A 24,174-nucleotide genomic window follows, 5' to 3' on the forward strand; every position below is an offset into this window, starting at 1 on the left:
ATTAAATTAAAATCAGTAGCATGAATTTTACCATTCGTCCTTAAATATTGTTCAGTGCCAGTTTTAAATGCAAATATAAGAACATTTAGATCTTATACAGAATCTTTGGTATTTTGTGGCTTAGATATTTAAATGAAATGACATGTATTTTATTGCTTCCAGAGCAGTAGAAATGCTGCCCAAAACTCATTTAACTGTTTTTATTTTGCTTCTTGATTCCTGCACATTCTACCAACATGCTTTACGTTTGACTTGTTGATAAGTAAGATAGGACTGAAAAGAAAATGCGGGTTGCCCTATTTTATATTTACCCCTGTGTCATAATTTTCACTCTAAGTGGTTGTCTAATACAGAGAAGTAACATGGGTAAGAAAACATATGGTAGGGTTCCTTGTTCATTCATGTTTCTTAGAGTACCATTTCCTGTTTGAAGCAGGTTACAGTTCAGACATCAAGTGTGGCTTCCTGAGGCTGCTTATGTGGTTGTAGAGAACACACTTAACTTGTACTCGCTTTGAGTTTTGTTGAGCTCCCAGACATTGTGAGTCCACTGGAAATCTTTGCCCATAGGTCTTAGGAATGCTATATAGGAATGGGACAACAATGACTATCAGACACCCATATCAATGTTTCTCCTCTGCTCACATGCAAGTTCCAATGTCCCATCACACTTCACTTAAACAAACAGAAGTTTGAAGACAAAATTATTAAAAATTTCAAATTGGTGATGGCAGAGCATTAAAGCAAACACGGGGTCCTTTGGAGTATGGGGTCTGAAGTGGTTGTACAGGTTACATACCCATGCATCTGGCCCTGAACAAAAGGATTGGAGGGAAATAGTAACATTGAGACAATAGGTTGACATACTTAATTTTGTGATATTAATAGTGTGATAAGCATTGTTACTTTTTCCTTCTTTATTTTGGAGCATTCTGAGGGTTGTGTTCCTTATTCCCTGGCAGTATGTGCAGCCATGTGACTTGTTTTGGCAAGTGAAATGTAAGCAAAAGTAACCAAATGCCAGCCTTCTTCCTCATATTTTTGGCTGATAGTGAATGAAACAATAAGATTAAAGCAGCTTTGAGAGGAATTGTGGGAAAATGGCAGAATAAGAAGCTTCAGGAACTAATACCTCCACCAGAACAATTAATGAGCTTGCAAGAACTATCAGAATCAAATATTTTGGAACTTTGGAGTCCAGTAGAACACTTGCAATATCCAGGGAAAGGTAAATGAAGAGACTCATAAATTTTGGTGAATTTCACTGTCTGTGTGGAGACTACTATCCTCCATCCCCACATCAGTTGGCAGGCAGCTGTGAGGACTATAGTCCAACTCAATCAGGATGGGCTTTAATTCTGTTACTAGAGTTCTTTATAAGCATAATAAAATTCTTATACATAGGGAAAAAAGCCACAGAAAGCAGGAAGCTGAAAGTCAGTGGAACCTGGAAGAAAAGGGAGAGGTCCAGAGGGGCCTACCATGGCCAGTGCCATGTGACGCAGTCCAGGACCAAGATTACCGGCAGCAAACCTCAGAACACCAACCTTTGGGAAGAAAACGTTGCCTTGATGATGCCTTGAGTTGGACTTTATGCTAGTCTCAAAACCATGAGCTAATTAATTCCTGTTGTATAAACCAACCTGTTGCATGGTATTTGCTTGAGCAGCTCAGGACACTAAAAGAGTAACCATTAAGAAAAAGTTTTAAAATTATAGAGAAAAGAAAAGAAAAAGGGAATCAAAATGTACATTACCAAAAATCAACTGAAAAAAAAAAAAGACAGTAATGGAGTAATTGAGGAAATAGAAAATATAGGACATGCCCCCCCCCCAAAAAAAATCCAAGTGGCAGAAGTAAATCCTTCCTTAATCAGTTTTTACCATATCATATTTTATCATGAGGTGATTAAACTCTTCTATTAAAGGCGAAACTTGGCAGATAAGATGCGAAAACAAGATCCACCTATATGTAGTCTACAAGAGGCTCATTTTAGATAAAAAGTTGCAAATAAGTAAAGTGCAAGGAAGGATAAAGGTATCGTGTAAATAATAACCAAAAGAGGGCCAGAATGGTTATATTATTGTCAAACTTAATAGACTTTAAGTCAAAGGATTACAAGAGAGAAAGAAAGTCATTATATAAGAGTTTCAATCTAGCCAGAAGATGTGATTAAAAACATGTACACACCTCACAAGAGCCCAAATTTATGAAGCTCAAAGTGAGCAGGATAGGAAAAGAAGGAGATAATGAAGATTAAAGTAGAGATAAATGCTGTAGAGAATAGAAAATATAAGAAAACTGAAACCAAAAGTTGACCAATAAAATCAATTCTTTAGCCAGATTGACACATAAAAATGAGGGCATACCTAAAATCAGGAATGAAAATGGGGTCATTATTTATTGACCTTACAAAAATAAAAAGGATCATAAGAAAATACTACGAACAGTTGTATGCTGTTCTAGTTTGCAAGCTGCCAAAATGTGATATACCAGAAATGTAACAGCTTTTAAAAAGTGGAATTTAATAAGTTGCAAGTTTGCAGTTCTAAGGTCATGAAAATGTCCCAATTAAAGCAAGTCTATAAAAATGTCCAAATTATGGTGCCAAAGAGAGGTTACCGGGCAGGCCACGGTGGCTCAGCAGGCAAGAATGCTTGTCTGCCATGCCAGAGGACCCAGGTTCGGTTCCCGGTGCCTGCCCATGTTAAAAAAAAAAAAAAAAAAAAAAAAAGAGGTTACCTTCACTCAAGAAAGGCTGATGAGGTTCAGGGTTTCTCTCTCAACTGGAAAGGCACATGGTGAACATGGCAACATCTGCTAGCTTTCTCCAGGCTTCTTGTTTAATGAAGCTCCCCAGGGGCATTTTCAACTCCAAAGGTGTCTGGCTGTGTGGGCTCTCGTGGTTCTCATGGCTCTCCTGTGGCTCTCTCTCATTCTCTCCAAAATGCTCCCTCTTTTAAAGGATTCTAGTAAACTAAAGACCCACCTGGATGGGTGGTGTCACATCTCCCTCTAATACCCACAGTTGAGTGAGTCACATCTGCTCGGAGATAATCTAATCAAGCTTCCAGATGACAGTTGAATAGGGATCAGAGGAAATGCTACCTCTACAAGATTGGATTAGAATCAGACTGTGGCTTTCCTGGACATATAATCCTTTCAACTCAGCTCATATGCCAACAAATTAGATAACCTAGAGGAAAAGGACAAATTCCTAGAAACAAAGTGTTTTAGTTTCCTGGGCAGCTCAAGTAAATATCCTGAATGAGTTGGGTTAAACAATGGCAATTTATTTGTTCATGGTTTTTTATTAGGAAGAAGGTCCAAATCAAGACATCTTTAAGACAATGCTTTTTCCTTGAAGACTCTGGCATATTGGGTTTGGCTGCTGGTGAGCCTTGATCCTTAGCTTCCCACATGGCAAGGAACATGGTAGCATCTCTTGGTCTCTCTCACTTTTCTTCTGGGTTCTGTTGCTGTTGAGCTTCTTGCTTCCTGTTGCATTCTCTCTCTTTGTCTGTATTTTATTTCTCTTATACAGGACTCCAGTAGTAGGGTTAAGACCCATCCTGATCAGGCTGGGCCACATCTAACTCAAGTATCCTCATCAAAAAATCCTACTTACAGTGGTTTCACACCCACAGGATGAATTAGCTTTAAGAATATGTTTTCCTGGGGTAATACAGCTTCAAGTTACCATACATAGAAAATTACCTAAACTGACTTAAGAAGAAATAGAAAATCACAAGGGATCCATGACAAGTATAGAGATTGAAGTAGTAATCAAAAACATCTGACATAAGAGCGGATATATAATCCAATGAAATAGAATTTAGAATCTATTTCAAAACTTAGTACATAGCAACAGTAATTAAAATGTAGTACTGGCATAAGAGTACTTATAGTCCAATGAATAGAATTTAAAATCCAGAAATAAACCCATATATGTATGGGCAATTGATTTTTCTTTTTTCACATGGGCAGGCACCAGGAATCGAACCCTGGTCCTCTGGCATCGCAGGCAAGCATTCCTGCCTGCTGAGCCACCGTGGCCCGGCAGTTGATTTTTGACAAGGGCACCAAGTCCACATTCAATGGGAAAATCATACTCTTTTCAACCAACAATGCTGAGACAACTGGAAATCCAGAATATATTTGGACCCCTTCCTCTCAACATCACCATCTACAAAGTTAATTCAAAATGGATCAGTGGCCTAAACATAAGAGTTACAAGTATAAAACTCTTAGAAGGAAATGTAGAGAAAACTCTTTGGAACCCTTAATTAGGCAATAGATTCTTAGATTTGACACCCAAGCATTAACAACAAAAGAACAAATAGATAAATTAGACTTCAAATCTTTTGTGCATTGTGCTGGTTTGAAAGCAAGAATGCCCCCTAAGAAAAGCCATGTTTTAATATAAATCCCATTTCTTAAAGGTAGAATAATCCCTACTCAGTACTGTATATTTGAAACTGTAATGAGATCATCTCCCTAGTTGATGTGATTTAGTTAAGAATGGTTGTTAAACTGGATTAGGGGATGACATGTCTCCACCCGTTTGAGTGGGTCTTGATTAGTTTCTGAAGTCCTATAAAAGGAGAATGAGATTCAGAGAGACTCAGAGAGAGCAGAGAATGCTGCAACACTACAAAGCAGAGAGTCCACCAGCCAGCGACCTTTGGAGATGAAGAAGAAAGATGCCTCCCGGGGAGCTTCATGAAACAGGAAGCCAGGAGAGAAAGCTAGCAGATGACGCCGTGTTTGCCATGTGCCCTTCCAGCTGAGAGAGAAGCCCTGACTGTGTTCGCCATGTGCCTTCTCACTTGAGAGAGAGACCCTGAACTTCATCGGCCTTCTTGAACCAAGGTATCTTTCCCCGGATGCCTTTGATTGGACATTTCTATAGACTTGTTTTAATTGGGACATTTTCTCGGCCTTAGATCTGTAAACTAGCAACTCATTAAATTTCCCTTTTAAAAAGCCATTCTGTTTCTGGTATATTGCATTCTGGCAGCTAGCTAACTAGAACATGCATCAAAAGATTTTATCACGAAAATAAAAAGTGAGGACTGGAGTCTAGGCTCCTGGTACAGCTTGCCCTGGCCAGCGTGTGCTCTGAAGACCTAGTCCTCCAAAATCCAGGTATGTGTGATCTTACTGCTGTTCACTTTTTTTTTGATCAGCTGTTTGATATCTCAAGCAGGGCCAGCTATGAGGGAGGCCATTGTTCCAGCACCTCTCAGACAGAAGTAGCAAGGGAGTCTTAAGTAGGCAGTACCTATTATTTTTCTCTTTCATGTCCTGCGTGGAAAGCAAAAATAGTTTGGAAAAGGCACAAATTGACAGCTCTAACCCTCACAAAGAAATCTAGTATTCCTAGAGGAGTGAGTGAAGTAGATTTCTAGAGTTATAGGAAGATGATATTCAGAATGTCCAGTTCTCAGTGAAACATTGCAAAACACAAAAAGAAACAGGAATGTGTGGCCCATTCACAGAGAAAAAGTTTGCCAGAAATATCACTAAGAGCTTATACCTTAGAACTATTAGTCAAAGTTTAATGCCTTAAATATGTTCAGTGAAATAAAGAAAACCTTGGACAAAGAACTAAACAAAATTAGGAAAATGTTGGAACAAAATTAAAAGGTAGAATTACAAAAAGGAACCAGATAGAAATTTTGTAGTTGCAAAGTATAGTAATTAAGAAGAAAAACTCTAGAGGGATTCAACAGTCAATTTGAACAGGAATCAAAAAATAAAAATGAATAGAGCCTGCGGGACCTGTGGGACACCATCAAGCATACCAATTTATGTATCATTGGAGTCCTAGAAGGGCAAGAGAGAGAAAGGATCCGAAAAATATCTGAAGAAATGGTGGTCTGAAACTTCCCAAATCTGATGAAAGACATGAATATATACATCCAGGAAGCTCAGTTTACTCCAACCAGACAGACTCTTAGGAAGTCTGCACCAAGACACATTACAGTGATTCTGGGAAAATCCAAAGGCAACAGAATTTTGAAAGCAGTGAGAAGATTTATCATATAGAAGGGATTCCTCAATAAGATTTACAGCAGATTTATCATCAGAAGCTATGGAGGCCAGCAGACAATGGGATGATATTTAAAGTCTTTAAAGAAAGAAAAAACTGTCAGCCTAGAAATCTATGTCTGGCAAAATTATATTTCAAAAATGTAGGAGAGCCTATCATAACGTGCCAACCCTCAACCAGGACCATTCTAGCCAATCCTAAAGAACACCTAGGGCAATATATCAGATTCCACACGGGTGCCAAGCACTAGAGTAACTTGCCAGAAACCTACAATCTCCAGATGGGTCCCTGATCCAGATAAGTCCTGAAACCTAGCCCAGCCTCTCCAGAACACCAGATAGTTCCTTCTCCCTACCCCATATTAGTGACAGACCCTTCCAGTATGAAAAGTTTAGAATTGCCATAGCCCAAACACCCCTTAGGAGAGGAATGGCAAGATCAAAGGTGATGGTGGAGTTATACAGAGAAGATAGGATTTAACAAATAAATATGAATGCTGAATCATTGAATTGAGATCTCTTTTAGTCTCCAGTATTTTAGAGCAGCTAGAAGTAAAAACCTGAAATTGTGAAATTGTAACCCATGTTATACTCTGAAATATGTTCTACAACTAATTGTGGTGCTGTGCTTTGAAATTTATAGCTTAAGAAGGAAAAAAGTCTATTGTGATGATAAAAAAAAAATTTAAGCCCTCTAGCCTCCTATATTCTGGAGCAGCTAGAAGGAAAAATCTAAGAGAATCGTACCCTAGCCCATAACAAACTCTAGGATCTGTCCTGTAACTACTTGTTGAAGAGTACTTTGGAAACTATTGCCTTTTTATTTCTTTGCTTTGTATATATGTTATACTATACAATAAGAAAAAGTTAGAAGAAAAAGCCCATTAAAAACCTTTTAGGTAAAAGAAAAAAATAAATGAAGGAGAAATTAAAACATTCACAGCTAAACAAAAGTTTGAAAGAGCTCATTACCAAGGGAACTTCCTCCATGAGAAATGCTAAAGGGGTCCTTCAGCCTGAAATAAAGTACACTAGACAGTAACTTAAAGGCAGAAGAAGTAAAGAATATTGCTAAAGGTAAAATACATAGGTAAATATAAAATCCTGTATTACTATATTTTTTATTCTTAACTAGTTTCCCCCCCTTTCTGTCTTAACAGGCAAATGTGTGAAATATTGTTAAAATCTGTGTTAAAGAACATATACCATATAAAGAAGTAATTTGAGAAAGTATATAAAGGGGGAATTGACAGATATTTAGGAGTAATGAGTTTGTATACTACTGACACTAGGCAGTTACTAGACATACTAGGCTCTTGTTAGTTTATGATGTTATTGGATAACTGCTAAGAAAATAACTGAAAATATAGAGAAAACGAAAGAAGACAATCAAAATGGTTGATTACCAAAAAAAGCAAATAAATAGGACATAATGCAATAATGAAGTAATTGAAGAACAAAAAATTCTGAGGTATACAGAAAACGAAAAGCCAAGTAGTAGAAATAAATCCTTGTGTCTCAGTTTTTACCTTAAATGTCAGTGGATTAAACTCCTCTAGTAGAAGGCAGAGAATGTTGGATTACATGAAAAAGCATGATCCATCTACATGCTGTATACAAGAGACTCACTTTAGGTACAAAGACACAAAGAGTTTGAAAGTAATAGAATAGAAAAACTTATTCCATGTTGTGCTGATTTGAAATGATATATATCCCCTAGAAAAGCCAGGTTTTAATCTAAATCCCATTTCATAAAGGCAGAATAATCCCTATTCAATACTGTATGTTTGAAGCTGTAATCAGATCATCTTCCTGGAGATGTGATTTAATCAAGAGTGGTTGTTAAGCTGGATTAGTTGATGACATGTTTCCACCCATTTGGGTGGGTCTTGATAATTTTTTGGAGTCCTATAAAAGAGGAAGCATTTTGGAGAATGAAAGAGATTCAGAGAGAGCAGAGCAGAACGACAGATCCACAAGAAGCAGAGAGCCCACAAGCCAGCGACCTTTGGAGATGAAGAAGGAAAACGCCTCCTGGGGAGTTTCATGAAACAGGAAGCCAGGAGAGAAAGCTAGCAGATGATGCCTTGCTCACCATATGCCCTTCCAGCCAAGAGAGAAACTGAGACTGCGTTTGCCATGTACCTTCCACTTGAGAGAGAAACCCTTAACTTCATCGGCCTTCTTGAACCAAGGTATCTTTCCATGGTTGCCTTAGATTGGACATTTCTATAGACGTTTTAATTGGGACATTTTCTCGGCCTTAGAACTGTAAACTAGCAACTTATTAACTTCCCCTTTTTAAAACCATTCTGTTTCTGGTATATTGCATTCCAGCAGCTACAAACTAGAACACATGTTAACAGTAATCAAAAGAGAACTGGCTATATTATTATCAGACAATATGGACTTTAAAAAGATTACAAGAGACAAAAAGTAGGGCATTCGTTATAGATTGATAAAAGAAGCAAGAAGATAGAATGATTTTAAACTTTTACGTATCTTACAAGAAAGTCCCAAAAATGTATGAAGCAAAAATTGACAGAATTAAAGAGTGAAATAGTTCTGTAGTAATAGTTGGAGATTTGAATATACCCCTTTCAATAACTGAATATTTAAACAGAAAATCAGTAAGGAAATAGAGGACTTGGACAATCCCATTAACCTATTAGACGTATTGGATAAACGTGAACACTCCCAACAATAGCAGAATAAACATTCTTCTCAAGTGCACATGGAACATTTGCTGCATAATCCGTATATTAGCCACAACTTAAATCTTAACAAATTAAAAAATATTGAAATCATACAAAGTATCTTTTCAGACCACAGTGGAATAAAACTAAAAACCTATAACAAAGGAAAAACTGAAAATTTTACAAATTGTGGGAACTAAGAACACACTGTTAAGCAACCAATGGGTCAAAGAAAAAAATAAGTGAAATTAGGAATTATCTTTAAACAAATGAAAACAAAAAGGCAACATATAAAAAGTTATGGAGGATAGGTCGAATTCACCCCTACTTCAAGGAACAGCCAGAGGAGGGACAGGAAGGCTACTGGGACGGTGATGCCAGAGTTTAAGTGACCTGGGAGGGTCTTTTCCACCACATAGGGAGACTGGTTGCAAAAGCTGAAGAATTGACAGGCAAGAAACTGGAGACCGTTCAGCTAATGCAGACAGCCCAACACACCCTTTTTCACATAGAAGTCAGGAGTCCTCAGGAGTGCACGGACTGGGAGACGGACAACGCAGTAAGCCAAGCCATGTTCCTCGAACGTGCTACCGTCACACATGGAGCCCCCGCCCTGTGACTCTCCTCACAGCCCACGCACCTGAACCCCATCACCCACCCTACCCACTGTGCTCCACACCCTCATCCTGTGCACGTGCACTTGCCTGCCCCAGCCTACCCCCACCTCTCCCATGCAAGTGCGCAATCTCGCCCTACCCCTCCTGAGCCCCGCCCACCTGTGGCCAGCCCCTTGACTACCCCACCCCCCCCTGCCCCCTGCAGCCAGTTTCTTGTATATCTGGGCTGTGGGTGCTCACCTTCATACCCAGGCCACATCGTCTCCAGCCCATTCAGTTGTACAGCACTGCACCGCCTTTCCCCCTCCCCCTCCAAGCTCTGTGCATGTGTACAGACCTCCCAGATCCGTGCACACACATACATGCACCCCCCACCCCAGCACATCTCCCAGTTCTGGGCAAGCGCTGACCTGTGCATCCAGGCCACACCTGCTCCCAGAACATGCAGGCGCAACCCCACCTCACTGCCCCTGAGCTCTGTGCATGTGCACACCTGGGCCCTGCCCCCCAGTCCTGTGCACATGCACAGCCACCTCCTCCCCACCAGGTGGTGCCCATGTATCTGTGCCTCGCCCTTTATATATATATATATATATATTTTTTTTTTTTGCTTTTTAAAAAAACTTTTATTGTTTAGTGTAATATATATACAAAGCAAAGAAATAAAAAAGCAGTAGTTTTCAAAGTGCTCTTCAAGTAGTTACAGGACAGATCCCAGAGTTTGTCATGGGCTACCATGTAATCCTCTCAGGTTTTTACTTCTAGCCGCTCCAGGATATAGGAGTCTAGAAGGCTGAAGTTTTTTATTTTAAATCATCGTAATTGACTTTTTTCTTTTTTTTGTGTGAAAAATAACACATGTACAAAACAATACATTTCAAAGCATAGTACCATAATTAGTTGTAGAACATGTTTCAGAGTTTGACATAGGTTACAGTTCCACAATTTTAGGTTTTTACTTATAGATGCTCTAAGATACTGGAGACTAAAAGCAGTATCAGTTTAATGATTCAGCATTCAGACTCATTAGTTAATTCTGTCTTCTCTGTATAACTCCGCCATCATCTTTGACCTTTCTCCCACTCTTCAGGGGTATTTGGGCTGTGCCCATTCTAACTTTTCCACGTTGGGAGGGGCTGTTGATAATATGGGATAGAGGGTTGGAACTAGTTGATGATTTGGAGAGACTGACCCCTCTGCATTTTAGGAGTTATCTTGTCCAGGGACCCACCTGGAGGTTGTAGGTTTTTGAAAAGTTGCCCTAGTACATGGAATCTTTGTAGGATCTTATATAACATCCATGCACTCACCTTTTTTTTAAAAAAATTTTTTATTGAGAAAAGTCTTCACATACTTTGCATACATGGTGCACAATTAATGGCTTACAAAATCATTACATAATTGTGTATCATCATGTTCTGGTTTGCTAGCTGCCAGAATGCAACACACCAGAGATGGATTGGCTTTTAATAAAAGGGGATTTATTTTGTTGGTTCTTCAGAGGAAAGGCAGCTAACTTTCCACTGAGGTTCTTTCTTAAGTGGAAGGCACAAGATGGTCTCTGCTGGTCTTCTCTCCAGGCCCCTGGGTTCCAGCAACTTTCCCCGGGGTGACTTCTTTCTGCATCTCCAAAGGCCTGGGCTGAGCTGCTAGTGCTGAGATGAGGAATCCCAAGCTGCTTAGACTGTGCTACATTGCACTCTCATTTAAGCACCAGCCAATTAAGTCAAACGTCACTCATTGCAGCAGACACGCCTCCTAGTCGACTGCAGATGTAATTGGCAACAGATGAGGTTCATGTACCATTGGCTTATGTCCATAGCAACAAGATTAGGTATGCTCACCTGGCCAAGTTGACAACTGAATCTAACTAACACACATCACTATATTCATTTTTTAGAACATTTGCATAAGTGATGCCATTTCTGGAGTGAGAAAAAGAAATAAAAAGAAAAACTCATGTATACCATACACCTTATCTCTCTGACTCATTGACCACTAGTGTTTCCATCTACCCAATTTATTTTACCCTTTATTCCCCCTGTTATTTATTTTTATCCATGTTTTTACTGATCTGTCCATACCCTGTATATAAGGTGCATCAGACACAAGTTTCTCACAGTCACACAGTTATATTGTAAATGTTAAATCTTTACTCAGTAGTCTCCAAGAATCTGGGCTACTGGAACACAGTTCAGCAAGTTTGAGGTACTTCCCTCCAGCCACTCCAATACACCATAAACTAATTAGGGATATCTACATAATGCATAAGAATAACCTCCAGGATAACATCTTGGCTCTGTTTGAAATTTCTCAGCCACTGAAACTTTTATTTTTTCTCATTTCTCTTTTCCTCCTTTTAGTCAAGCAGGCTTTCTCAGTGTCTTGATGCTGGGTCCTGGCTTATCCCAGACTTTCTGTTCTACATTGCTGGGAAGATTTACACCCCCATGAGTCATGTCTCACAGTTGAGTTCAGATGCTGAGTTGGCTTAGAGAGAGGCCACATCTGGGCAACAAAAGAGGTTCTCTGTGTACTGATCTTTGACCCCTGCACCTCAGCCTCCTGCCTTGCACACGTACACACCCTTGCCCCACTCTCCTTTGCACAAGCGCCGTGCTCCCACACCTGGCAGGTGCTCATGTGCACATCAGTTCTACATAGCCCCAGCCCTGCACATGCGTGTACCCTTTCCCCAACCTCCTGCCCCTGCGCACCCACACTAGGGCCCTGCACATGCAATATCACCTGTCCCTGCCCCATGTCCTGCAACCCCCGTGACTTATGCCCTGTCCCTACATAATTGTGCATTGCCATCTGGCCTGCCTCAGTCCTTCCCCCTGTGCAAGACACACCTGCGTCCTGCCCGCCTTGTGCTGCGATATCTGTGCTCCGTACCCCATACCCTGATACCCATGTCCCCCAAGCTCCACGCACCCACCCACATCCTCCCTCTAAGCCTCTGCACAGCTCTCCATCATCCTCCCACTGTGCCCTATTTCTGTGTTCCCCATGCTGCATCTTGCTCCTGTGCTCCGAGGCCTGCCTGAGCTGCACCATACCTCCACAACCCTGTGCTGCATACCCCACACTCACAGGCACCAACATAGGGTCCCCAATCCATACCTATACTGCTGCAACCTGTCACCGTACTGTTGTGCCCTGCTCCGTACCCTGCATCCTTTTCCACATCCATCCCACAAATACAAAGCTTTAGACTACTGAAGGAAATCAACTTCCAAAGTAACCCTATCAAGATATTTATATGGTTTGAAAGCAACAGAAGACACTAAGCATATCAAGATTCAGACAGATATAGCCAGCCTAATGACCAAATTAAAACACTGGAGTAGATACAGATTTTGCAGTAACTAATCAAAGATGTTCATATAACTCTACTAAATAAAATCAGTGGGATGGCTAAATGACAGAAAGGAGATCAAGAAGACACTAGAAGAGCATTAAGAGAATTTGAAAGAATAAATAGAAACATAGCAGATAACATAGAGATTAAAGATGCTGTAGACCAAATAAAAAATATACTAGAGACACACAGTAGCAGATTTGAAGAGGCAGAAGAAAGAATAAGCAAACTAGTGGACAGGACAACTGATTTTGCACACACAAGAGCAAATGACAAAAAAAAAATGAAACATTTGAATTGGATCTCAGGGAAATGATGGACAAAACAAAGTGCACAAATGTAAGAATCATCAGTGTCCCAAAAGAAGAAAAGAGTAAAGGGTTAGGAAGAGTAGTTGAGGGTATAATGGGGGAAAACTTCACAACCTTTATAAAGGACTTAAGTGTGCAAATCAAAGAAGGCGAACAAACTCCAAATAGACCTTCTCCATGACACATATTATTCACTGTCAAATGTTGAAGAGAAGTGGAAAATCCTGAAAGTGGCGAGAGAAAAACAATCTATTACATACAAGGGAAACCACATAAGACTAAATTTGAACTATTCAACTGGCACTATGGAGGCGAGAAGTCATTGGTATGATATATTTAAGATCCTGAAAGAGACAGATTTCCAGCTAAGAATTCTGTACTTAGCCAAATTGCCCTTCAAAACTGAGAGAGAGATTAAAATGTTCACAGACAAATGCTGAGAGAATTTGTCAACAAGAGACCGGCCTTACAAGAAATATTAAAGGGAATTCTGCTGGCTGAAAAAAAAAAAGACAGGAGAGGTAGGTCTGGAGGACCGCACAGAATTGAAGAGTACCAATAAGGATAACTTAAAGGATAAAAAGAGAAAGAAGGAAAAGAATATGTAGATCTGACAAATAAAATCCAAAGGATAAAATGGTGGATTCAAGAAACGCCTCTACAGTAATAGCTTTGAATGTTAACAGACTAAACTTTCCAATTAAAAGATACAGATTGGCAGAATGCATTAAGTAATATAATCCAACTATATGCTGTTTACAAGAGACTCATCTTAGACACATGGATACAAATAAATTGAAAGTGAAAGGATGGAAAAAGATGTTCCATGCAGGCTGTAACCAAAAGAAAGCAGGAGTAGCTATACTAATATCAGACAAAATAGACTTTAAATGTAAAGATATCATAAGAGACAAAGTAGGACACTATATATTAATAAAAGGGACGAGTCACCAAAAAGAAATAACAATCATAAATATTTATGCTCCCAGTCAGAGAGCTCCAAATACATGAGACAAACACTGGCAAAACTGAAGGGAGCAATACACATTTCAACAATTATAGTAGGAGACTTGAGACTTCAGTACACCTGTTCTGGTTTGCTAGCTGCCGGAATGCAGTATACCAGAAACGGAATGGCTTTTAAAAGGGAGAATTTAATGAGTTGCTAGTTTACAGTTCTAAGGCTGAGAAAATGTCCCAATTAAAACAAGTCTAAAGAAATGTCCAATCAAAGGCATCTAGGGAAAGATACCTTGGTTCAAGAAGGCCGATGAAGTTCAGGGTTTCTCTCTCAAGTGAGAAAGCACATGGTGAACATGGCGTCATCTGCTAGCTTTCTCTCCTGGCTTCCTATTTCAGGAAGCTCCCCAGGAGGTGTCTTCCTTCTTCATCTCCAAAGATCGCTGACTGGTGGACTCTCTGCTTTGTAATTTTGCTCCCTCTGAATCTCTCTGAATCTCTCATTCTCCAAAATGTTTCCTCTTTTATAGGACTTCAGAAACTAATCAATACCCACTCAAATGGGTGAAGACATGTCATCCCCTAATCCAGTTTAACAACCATTCTTAACTAAATCACATCAACCAGGGAGATGATCTCATTACAGTTTCAAACATACAGTATTGAATAGAGATTATTCTACCTTTATGAACTGGGATTTATATTAAAACATGGCTTTTCTTAGGGGGCGTGCTTCCTTTCAAATCAGCACAACACCACTCTCCTCTATAGACAGAACAGCCAGACAGAGGATCAACAAAGATACAGAGAACTTAAGCACTTTGATAAATGAATTAGATCTAACTGACGTATATAGTTCGTTACACCTTGAAACACCAGGATATACATTCTTATCTAGTGCTTAAGGAACATTCTCCAGGATAAATCTTATGCTGGGGCACAAAACAGGTCTTTATACATTTAAAAACATTGAAATTATTCAAAGCGCTTTCTCTGATCACAATGGAATGAAGCTGGAAATCAATTACTACCAAAGAATGAGAACATTCACAAATAGATGGAGAAAGATCAAAGATGATGGTGGAGTTACACAGAAAAGGTAGGGTTTAAGAAATGAGTATGGTTGCTGAATCATTCTATTGCTATTTCTTCTAGTCTTCAGTATCTTAGAGCAGCTAGAAGTAGAAACCTAAAATTGTGGAATTGTAACCCATACCAAACTCTGAAATCTGTTCTATAACTAATTGCTGTGATGTGCTTTGAAATTTATTGCTTTTTTGTATATATGTTACTTCTCGCAAAAAAGGAAAATATGTTGATTGTGATGATAAATGCACAGCTGTATGATGATATTGTGAACCATTGATTGTACACTTTGGATGATAACATGTTATGTGGGTTATAATATATATAAGTAAAAATAATTACAAATAAAGTAATAGATTGCAGCAAATCAGTACTCAGAACAAATTTATAATTCTAAGTGCCTGCGTTAAAAAGAAAATAGATCTGAAATCAGAGGCCTAATCTTGCAACTGGAGGATCTAGATAGAGAAAAGCAAATTAAATTCATGTGAGTAGAAGAAAGGGAATAGTGAAGATGAGGGCTGAGATAAATGAAATGGAATATGGAAAAATGATAGAGCCAATAAAATCAAAAATTGTTTTTTGAAAAGATCAATAAAATCAGCAAACATTTAGTCAGATGACTGAGGGAGAGAGAGAGAGAAAGTGAGAGAGAGCAAGTGCAACACACAAATAATTAAAATGAGGAATGAAACTGGGAACATTATCATGGACCTTACAGAAATAAAAATGACTATAAGAGGGTATTGTGAACAATTATATGCCAGTAAATCAAAAAACTAGGATAATATGGACAAATTCCTTGAAACATTCAAATTGCCAAATTTGGTGCAAGACGAAATAGAAAATCTGAATAGACTTGTAAATAGGTTGATTCAGTAATTAAAAAAAACGTCCAACAAAGATGATTCCAGGACTGGATGGTTTCACTGCTGAATTCTACCTAATATTTAAAGAATATTTAACACCAAATTCTTCTCAAACTCTTCCAAAAATAGAAGAGGTGGAATTACTTTTTACTCACTCTATGAGACCAGCATTACTCTGTTACCAAAGCCATATAAAGATAACAGAAGAGAAGACAATTATAAACCATTACCCTTATGAATATAGTTGCAAAATCCTTAACAAAATACTGGAAAGTCAGATCCAACAGTATGTTAAAAAGATTTTGCACCAACACCAAGTGAGATTTATTCCAGGAATGCAAGGATAGTTCAATATAGGAAAATCAATCCATGTAGTACCACATTATCTCAATTGATGAAGAAAAGACATTTGACAAAATCCAACATCTTTGATGATAAAAACACTCAGAAAACTAGGAATAGAAGGGAACTTTCTTAGTACGATAAAGGACACTTATGAGATCCCACAGCGTATATACCCAATGGTAAATGACTGAAAATTTCTCCTTAAGATAAGGAACAAGTTAAATTTGCCCTTGAATTGAGAGTCTAGAGATAAATCAGCACATGTAAAAAAAGGTGCAGCCACTGTGAAAAATGGTTTGATGGTTCCTCAGATCTTACCATGTGACCCAGCAGTCCTAGTCTTAGGTGTATATCCCAAACAATTGAAAGCACAGTACAGATACTTGCATACAATGTTGATCGCACAATTATTCACAGTAATTAAAAGGTGGAAGCAACCCATTTGTTTATCAACAGATGAGTGGATAAAGAAAAGTGGTATATCATTCCATACAGGGGAATATTATTCAGATGTAAAATGAAGTGAAGTGCTGGTGCCCGGTACAACTGGATAAACCTTGAGGACATCCTGTTGAGTGATTTTTGACCAAGATACCAGATCCAGTAAATAGCAGAAGAATAGTTTTTTCAATAGATGGAAATCTTTTTCCAGTTCAATAGGACTGGAAATCCACATGCAAAAGAATTAATGCAAACCATTCCATCTCACTATATACAAAAATTAATTCAAAGTTGTTTAGTGACCTAAAAAATATTTATTGAACTGTTCAACTTAATGAAGTATATTATGTTATCAGAATATTATTTTGTAATACTTCATATATTCAGCATAAATAAGTATGCAATCAAGATTATATTAAAATAAAGTGCAGCATGAAGCTTATATAAAAGTATATGCAGGGTGGTGCAACTGTGGCTCAGTGACAGAATTCTTGCCTGCCATGCCGGAGACCTGGGTTCGATTCCCGGTGCCTGCCCATGCAAAGGAAAAAAAAAAGGTATGTGCAGACTTCAAATTATGATTGTTAATCACCCTTTTAAAATAACAAAATTAAAAAAAAAATCATGTATCATCAGATGGGTAAATAAAAAATGACAGAATTTTTAAAATCAATAACAAGTGGGGCTGTCACCTCCTGTCAAACCCAGTTAGGTGAATGTTTTAGTTTGCTAGCTGCCATAATACAATATACTAGAAATGGAATGGCTTTTTAATAAGAGGAAATTTATTAAGTTGCAAGTTTACAGTTCTGAGGACATAAAAATGTCCTAATTAAAACATGTCTATAAAATTATTCAAATTAAGGCACTAACAAGAGTTTACCTTTGCTCAGGAAAAGACCGATGACATTCAGGGTTTCTCTCTCAACTGGAAAGACACATGGCAAACATGGCAACATTGTCTAGATTCCTATCCAGGCCTCTTGTTTCATAAAGCTCCCTGAGGGGCGTTCTCCTTCATCTCCAAAGGTCGCTGGCTGGTGGTCTCTATAGCGCTTATGTCTTTGCTGTGCTTGTGTCTCTGCTGATCTCGTCATTCTCCAGCTTTCTCCAAAATGCTTCCTCTTTTAAAGGATTCCAGTAAACTAATCAGGACCCACCTGGAATGGGTGAAGTCACATCTCCCTCTAATCAAAAGTTAATGCCAACAATCAGGTGAGTCACATCTGCACGGGAACAATCAAAAAGCTCCCAGCCAGCAATATTGAATGAGAATTAAAGGACATGGTTTTCTGGGGTCTACCACAGATTCAAACTGGCACCGTGAATAAATGGAATTTCTGAACTAAACTGCCTAAATGACGAACCGAAAGTCTGATTATCTAGGTATTTAGGTTATTCAAGCCTTTTCCTTCTTTACACATATAGTAAACATTTTTGATCATTTCACTATTAGAAATTTCACCAGTGGTGATCAAAGGAAGTGATCAAAGGAAGTTTAAATTATACTTTCCATTCATAAGCAATTCGGAGGGTAAAACAACCTGATTACCAGTTGCTTTTTAAAATATTTATAATTGTGATGAAATATACATAACGTAAAAATCATTTTAATGATTCTTAGTGGACAATTCTTTGAACTTAAGTATGGTGACTATACTATGTTTTCACCACCATACCCAGACTATCTTCATCATCCCAAAACAAAACTCATATTCATTTTTTTTCAGTACCTCTCCATTGTCCCCTATTCCAACCCCTGCTAACCACTATTGTGCTTTCTTTATGAATTTTCTTATATTAAATATTTTGTATAAGAAATATCACGCAATATCTGCCTTTTTTTTTTTTGCTTATTTCATTCAGCAGGATGTCCTCAAGATTTATCCATGTTATACCGGGTACCAGCACTTCACTTCATTTTACATCTGAATGATATTCCCCTATATGGAATGATATACCACTTTTCTTTATCCACTCATCTGTTGATAAACAAATGGATTGCTTTCACCTTTTGACTATTGTGAATATTTGTGCGATCAACATTGTTTCAAGTATCTCTACTGTGCTTTCAGTTGTTTCAGATATACACCTAAGACTAGGATTGCTGGGTCACATGGTAAGATCTGAGGAACCATCAAACCATTTTCCACAGTGGCTGCACCTTTTTACATTCCCAGTAACAACGTAAGAGGGTTCTTATTTCTCTGCATCCTTTTCAATAATTATTATCTTTGCTTTTTAAAATAATAGCCATTTAGTGGGTGTGAAGTTGAATCACATTGTAGTTTTAATTTCCAGTTCTCTAATGGCTAATGATGCTGAGCATGTTTTTATATACTTACTGGCCATTTGAATATCTTCTTTAAAGAAATATCTGTTCAAATTCTTGACCCATTTTGTAAATGGGTTTTTTTGTTGTTCAGTTGTACAAGTTCTTTAAATATTCTGAGTATTAAACCTTTATTAAATATACAGTATTTAAATCTCCAAAGGTCTCCCATTCTGTATGTATTCTGTTCACTTTCTTTTTTTTTTCTGTTATGAAAATTACCCTGCCTGTCCCCCTCTGTTCTAGTTTGCTAGCTGCCGGAATGCAATACACCAGAATCAGAATGGCTTTTAAAAAGGGGAATTTAATAAGTTGCTAGTTTACAGTTCTAAGGCTGAGAAAATGTCCAATTAAAACAAGTTTATAGAAATATCCAATCAGAGGTATCCAGGGGAAGATACCTTGGTTCGAGAAGGCCGATGAAGTTCAGGGTTTCTCTCTCAAGTGGAAGGGCACATGGCAAACACAGTCATAGTTTCTCTCTCATCTGGAAAGGCATATGGTGAACACGGTGTCATCTACTAGCTTCTCCTGGCTTCTTGTTTCATGAAACTTCCTGGGAGGTGTTTTCCTTCTTCATCTCCAAAGGTCATTGGCTAGTGGGCTCTCTGCTTCTCATGGCTATGTTGTTCTTTGGCTCTCTCTGCATCTCTTTCATTGTCCAAAATGTTTCCTCTTTTATAGGACTCCGGAAGCTTATCAAGACCCACCCAAATGGGTTGAGACATGTCATCACCTAATCCAGTTTAACAACCACTCTTGAGTAAATCACATCTCCAGGGAGATGATCTGATTACAGTTTCAAACATACAGTATTGAATAGGGATTACTCTGCCTTTATGAAATGGGATTTAGATTAAAACCTGGCTTTTCTAGGGGACATGCATCCTTTCAAACCAGCATACCCTCTAATTCTTTTTTTTAAATTGATTAATTAATTTATTAAGCATAACAACATACAAACACAAACATTCTTACATATGATCATTCCATTCTTGATATATAATCAGTAACTCACAGTATCATCACATAGTTGTATATTCTTCATGATCATTTCTTAAAACATTTGCATCAATTCAGAAAAAGAAATAAAAAGAAAACCAAAAAGTTCATATGTACCATACCCCTTATCCCCCCTTTCATTGAACACTAGCATTTCAATCTACTAAATTTATTTTAACATTTGTTCCCCTAATTATTTATTTATTTTTAATCCATATGTTTTGCTCATCTGTTGATATAGTAGATGAAAGGAGCATCAGACACAAGGTTTTCACAGTCACACAGTCACATTGCGAAAGCTATATTGTTATGCAATCATCTTCAAGAAACATGGCTGCTGGAACAGTGCTCTACATTTTCAGGCAGCTCCTTCCAGCCTTTCTATTACACTTTAACTAAAAAGGTGGTATCTATATAATGCTTAAGAATAACCTCCAGGATAACCTCTCAACTCTGTTTGGAATCTCTCAGCCATTGGCACTTTATTTTGTTTCATTTTGCTCTTCCCCCTTTTGGTTGGGCGTTCTCAATCCCTTGATGCTGAGCCCCAACTCATTCTAGGATTTCTGTCTCACGTTGCCAGGAAGGTCCACACCCCTGGGAGTCATGTTCATGGCCCACGTAGAGAGGGGGAGGGCAGTGAGTTTGCTTGTCGTGTGTATTTTCTTGATAATGTCCTTGATGCACAAAAGTTTGTGGTTCCGAAATAAATAAATAAATATAGGGAGTATATTCAGAATCTTTTAGCAGGCAATAGATTTTTAGATTTTATACCAAAAGCACAAGCAACAAAATAAAAAAATAGGTAAATGGTCCTATTTTGCTCATGGAGATTATAATTTAGTATTTATTGGTTGCCTACTATGTGTATTATGAATATAATGCCCTGAATTTTACCATGTGTGACTTTTGACTTAAAAGAATAAATGACCATAATGGATTAAAAAATGTGTAAATTCACAAGGAAAGTGAGAATAAATGACAGCAGAGGAGATGTCAAAATACAGGAAACTGAAAAATAAATGGGAAAATGATAAATAATTTTGCAGAGCAGGAATACCTGGAGTCTAAGCTTGCATTGGAGAAGTCAACAAGAAGTACATCAATTTGATCTTTGGAACTTAGAAAAATTCAAGAATTTGAGGGAAGGCAGGGATGTGGAATGGGATCGACAATGGATGATTGTTGGGAATATTTAGACCCCTGAATATTTACCCTGCTCCTTGAAGACAGTTAATAAAACTCCTTTACTGTTGTAATGTAGAAGTAAAGAAGTTTACTCTTCAGAAAGGTTGAACTTTTTCTTGTTTGGGCATAACAGGGACAAATGAGAGCAGAATGAGACACTGTATTGAAAAATGTGAAATCAGATGACATTATGCTGAGCAGTGAGCCTCTTTCTCCTACACACACCAGCTCCTTTCTCCCACAGCTAGACTTCTACTCACCAAGTCAGGTTTTTCTAGAGCAGTTGAATGACCCAAGCAAAAAATAAAGACCTATAGATATGGACATTTTGGAGACCCCAAATAAAAGGACCTGGTATCTGTATAGGGAAAACCCACCCCTAGTATCACCAGATATTTGTGGGAAAGCTAGAGAATAAAACAAACAGAAAAAAGGAATCTAGGAAACAAACAATGCAGGGAGCAGAATAGAAATAATTTCAGAAAAACTATTAATGTTCTCAGAAATAAGTATTATAACTATGAAACAAGATCAGAGTACTGTACAAAGAAGTAATCGAGAGAGTAAGAGGCTTCTTAGAAATGAAATGATCGCTTACTCCCCCGCCCCCACTCCAGTGATAGAAGGGGTTGGAACATAAAGTTGAGGAATTTACCCAGGTAGGAGAACAGAAAAGAGATGAAAAATTGGAGAGAAAAGTTTACATAATTGAAAGATCAGCATCAGCTCAGGAGTCCCAAAATTAATAGGTGTAAGAGAAAGAAAATAAGATGGAAGATAGGAAATTATAGAGGATATAAGAAAGAAATTTCCAGAACTGAAGGACATGTGTTTACAGATTAAAAGGACCAACTAAATGCCCGGCAATATGACAGAAGATCTTCACCAAGGTGTATCATTGGGAGATTTCGGAATACTGAGCCTGACAGCTTCCATAGAGAAAAAAAACAAACAAAAAAGCCAGTTCAGTAAAAAAGGATGGAGAATAAAAATGGCATAATTTTCTCAATATTAACAGTGAAAGTTAGGTGTCATTGAAATAGTACTTAAAAGATTTTGAGAGAATGACTTCTAACCTAGAATTTTACCAGGTAAAGTGTGAAGATAGGCTAATGACATTTCAGACATATAATCTCATAAAATTTACCTCCTGTTGGGATTTAAGAGGATCCAATAAATAGCACCCCCTTTCCCTTCCTGAATTCAAAATAAATTAGGAAAGACAAAGGAAGCATCCTGACCAGAATATCACTTTTATTATTGATGAGGCTTGTTTTGGAGAATGGGACGGCCCGTGTTTTCAAGTGGTTTGCTGATAGTGAATGCCAGAATTAGGCAGACTTGTTCACTTAAGCATAGACAATGCTGAATAACTGCAGATCTTCTGTGTGGGGCTTGTACAGTAAACCTTAGGGTGTGAAAGAGCAGAAGATAATTTTCCTCCTTGTGGGCAGCTGTAGCCAAAGAGGAATGAGAGGGGTGGAGGCTGTTTTGCCAAGATAATTTTTCCAAACTCAATGATCAAATGTATTATGGTAATTGATGTCACTTTACATAGAAGGAAATGTCAGAAATGGGACATAATTATTTTCTTCAATTTTTTTTGTTTCCCTTCTTAGAAAACTGCTGGAAGATATGTTCCACTGAAAAGAAGTAAATCAAGGAATAGGAAAACAGAAGAATCAATGTGAGAGAAGGGAAGCGAGTTGGTTAGGATGTTAGTGAAAGAAAGTCTTAGGGTGACAGTTGTAGTGGTATGGTACCCCCTCATCTGGAAAATCTGTGTACAATTTTTATTTTCTTCAGGTTTTCAGGAAACTCCCTGGCTGCCTCTTGATCTGCAGATATTTCCTCTCCTGTTACTTTTACATTGCATAGGCAAAATCTTTTAATTTTCAAACCAACCTTTGCTGGGCTGAAAATCCATAGGGGTATACCCTTCACCTTTGTTTTCCTCTAGGGAGTCATACAAAAACTTAGCCTTTTCTTGTATGATGCCAAAGTTTACTGGAATGCATTTTTTTTTTTTTAATAACAATCCTTCACCCAAAGGAATGTTGTACTTTCTCGGTGAGAGAGATATGGGTCTTGTGGTTATGTGGATGATTTGCAGTTGTTGATATAGGTGCAGCAGTGGCTTCACGTATTTCCCTCTCTTTTTTCCTGATATGATTTATGGTCAAGTCATTAATGCCATAATGGCAGCCAACTGCAGCAGTTGTTTGCCTGAACTGCAATGTATGGAAACCATGATGGGGAAAGTTGCAGTGTGGAAGGGATAACTATAAAGGACTCAAGTAATCTGGATTAATAGCACAACTGTTTCACTTGGGCCACACTTAAACTGAATTAATGTCTTGAAGAAATCTTATTTACAGTGAGTTCACACTCACCATAATGAGATCAATATCAAGAATGTGTCTTAACTGGGGTACACAATTCAATCCACCACATGCACCTAATACATTTTTACCTTTTTTTTTGCATGGGCAGGCACTAGGAATCGAACCTGGGTCTCTGGCATGGCAGGCGAGAACTCTGCCTCCTGAGCCACCGTGGCCCACCTCTAATACATTTTTTATGAAAGACAATATTAATTTGGACAGAGAACAAGGCAGGGGAATATAGAGTACTGTACTATAAATAGAAATTGCAACTAGGTCCAGGTCGAGTAATATATTTAAGTGTCAACACCTCTAGAAAAGTTTATTTTTTTCTTTTTCTTTTTGAAAGTAGGCACTTTCATAATCATAGATAGTGTGGTATAAAATGTCATGTATTCTGAGCCTCTTAATTTAGGTAATACTTTTGTACAATATGTATGGCTTTATGATTAGGTGTTTCTGCCTACCCAAATTTGTCATTTATTAAATTAATCAAGTAAAATTCAACGCTGCTACGTTTGAATC

General features: G+C 38.1%; 1 protein-coding gene across 8 annotated transcripts in view; it reads left to right on the forward strand.

Annotated features, from left to right (window-relative positions):
• TUT4 (terminal uridylyl transferase 4) overlaps positions 1 to 24,174 on the forward strand; it is a 119,050-nt gene that overhangs the window by 10,419 nt on the left and 84,457 nt on the right. The gene's annotated exons all lie outside the window — the stretch shown is intronic.

This window comes from Tamandua tetradactyla, chromosome 2 (genome assembly GCF_023851605.1).
Source record: "Tamandua tetradactyla isolate mTamTet1 chromosome 2, mTamTet1.pri, whole genome shotgun sequence".
NCBI lineage: Eukaryota > Metazoa > Chordata > Mammalia > Pilosa > Myrmecophagidae > Tamandua > Tamandua tetradactyla.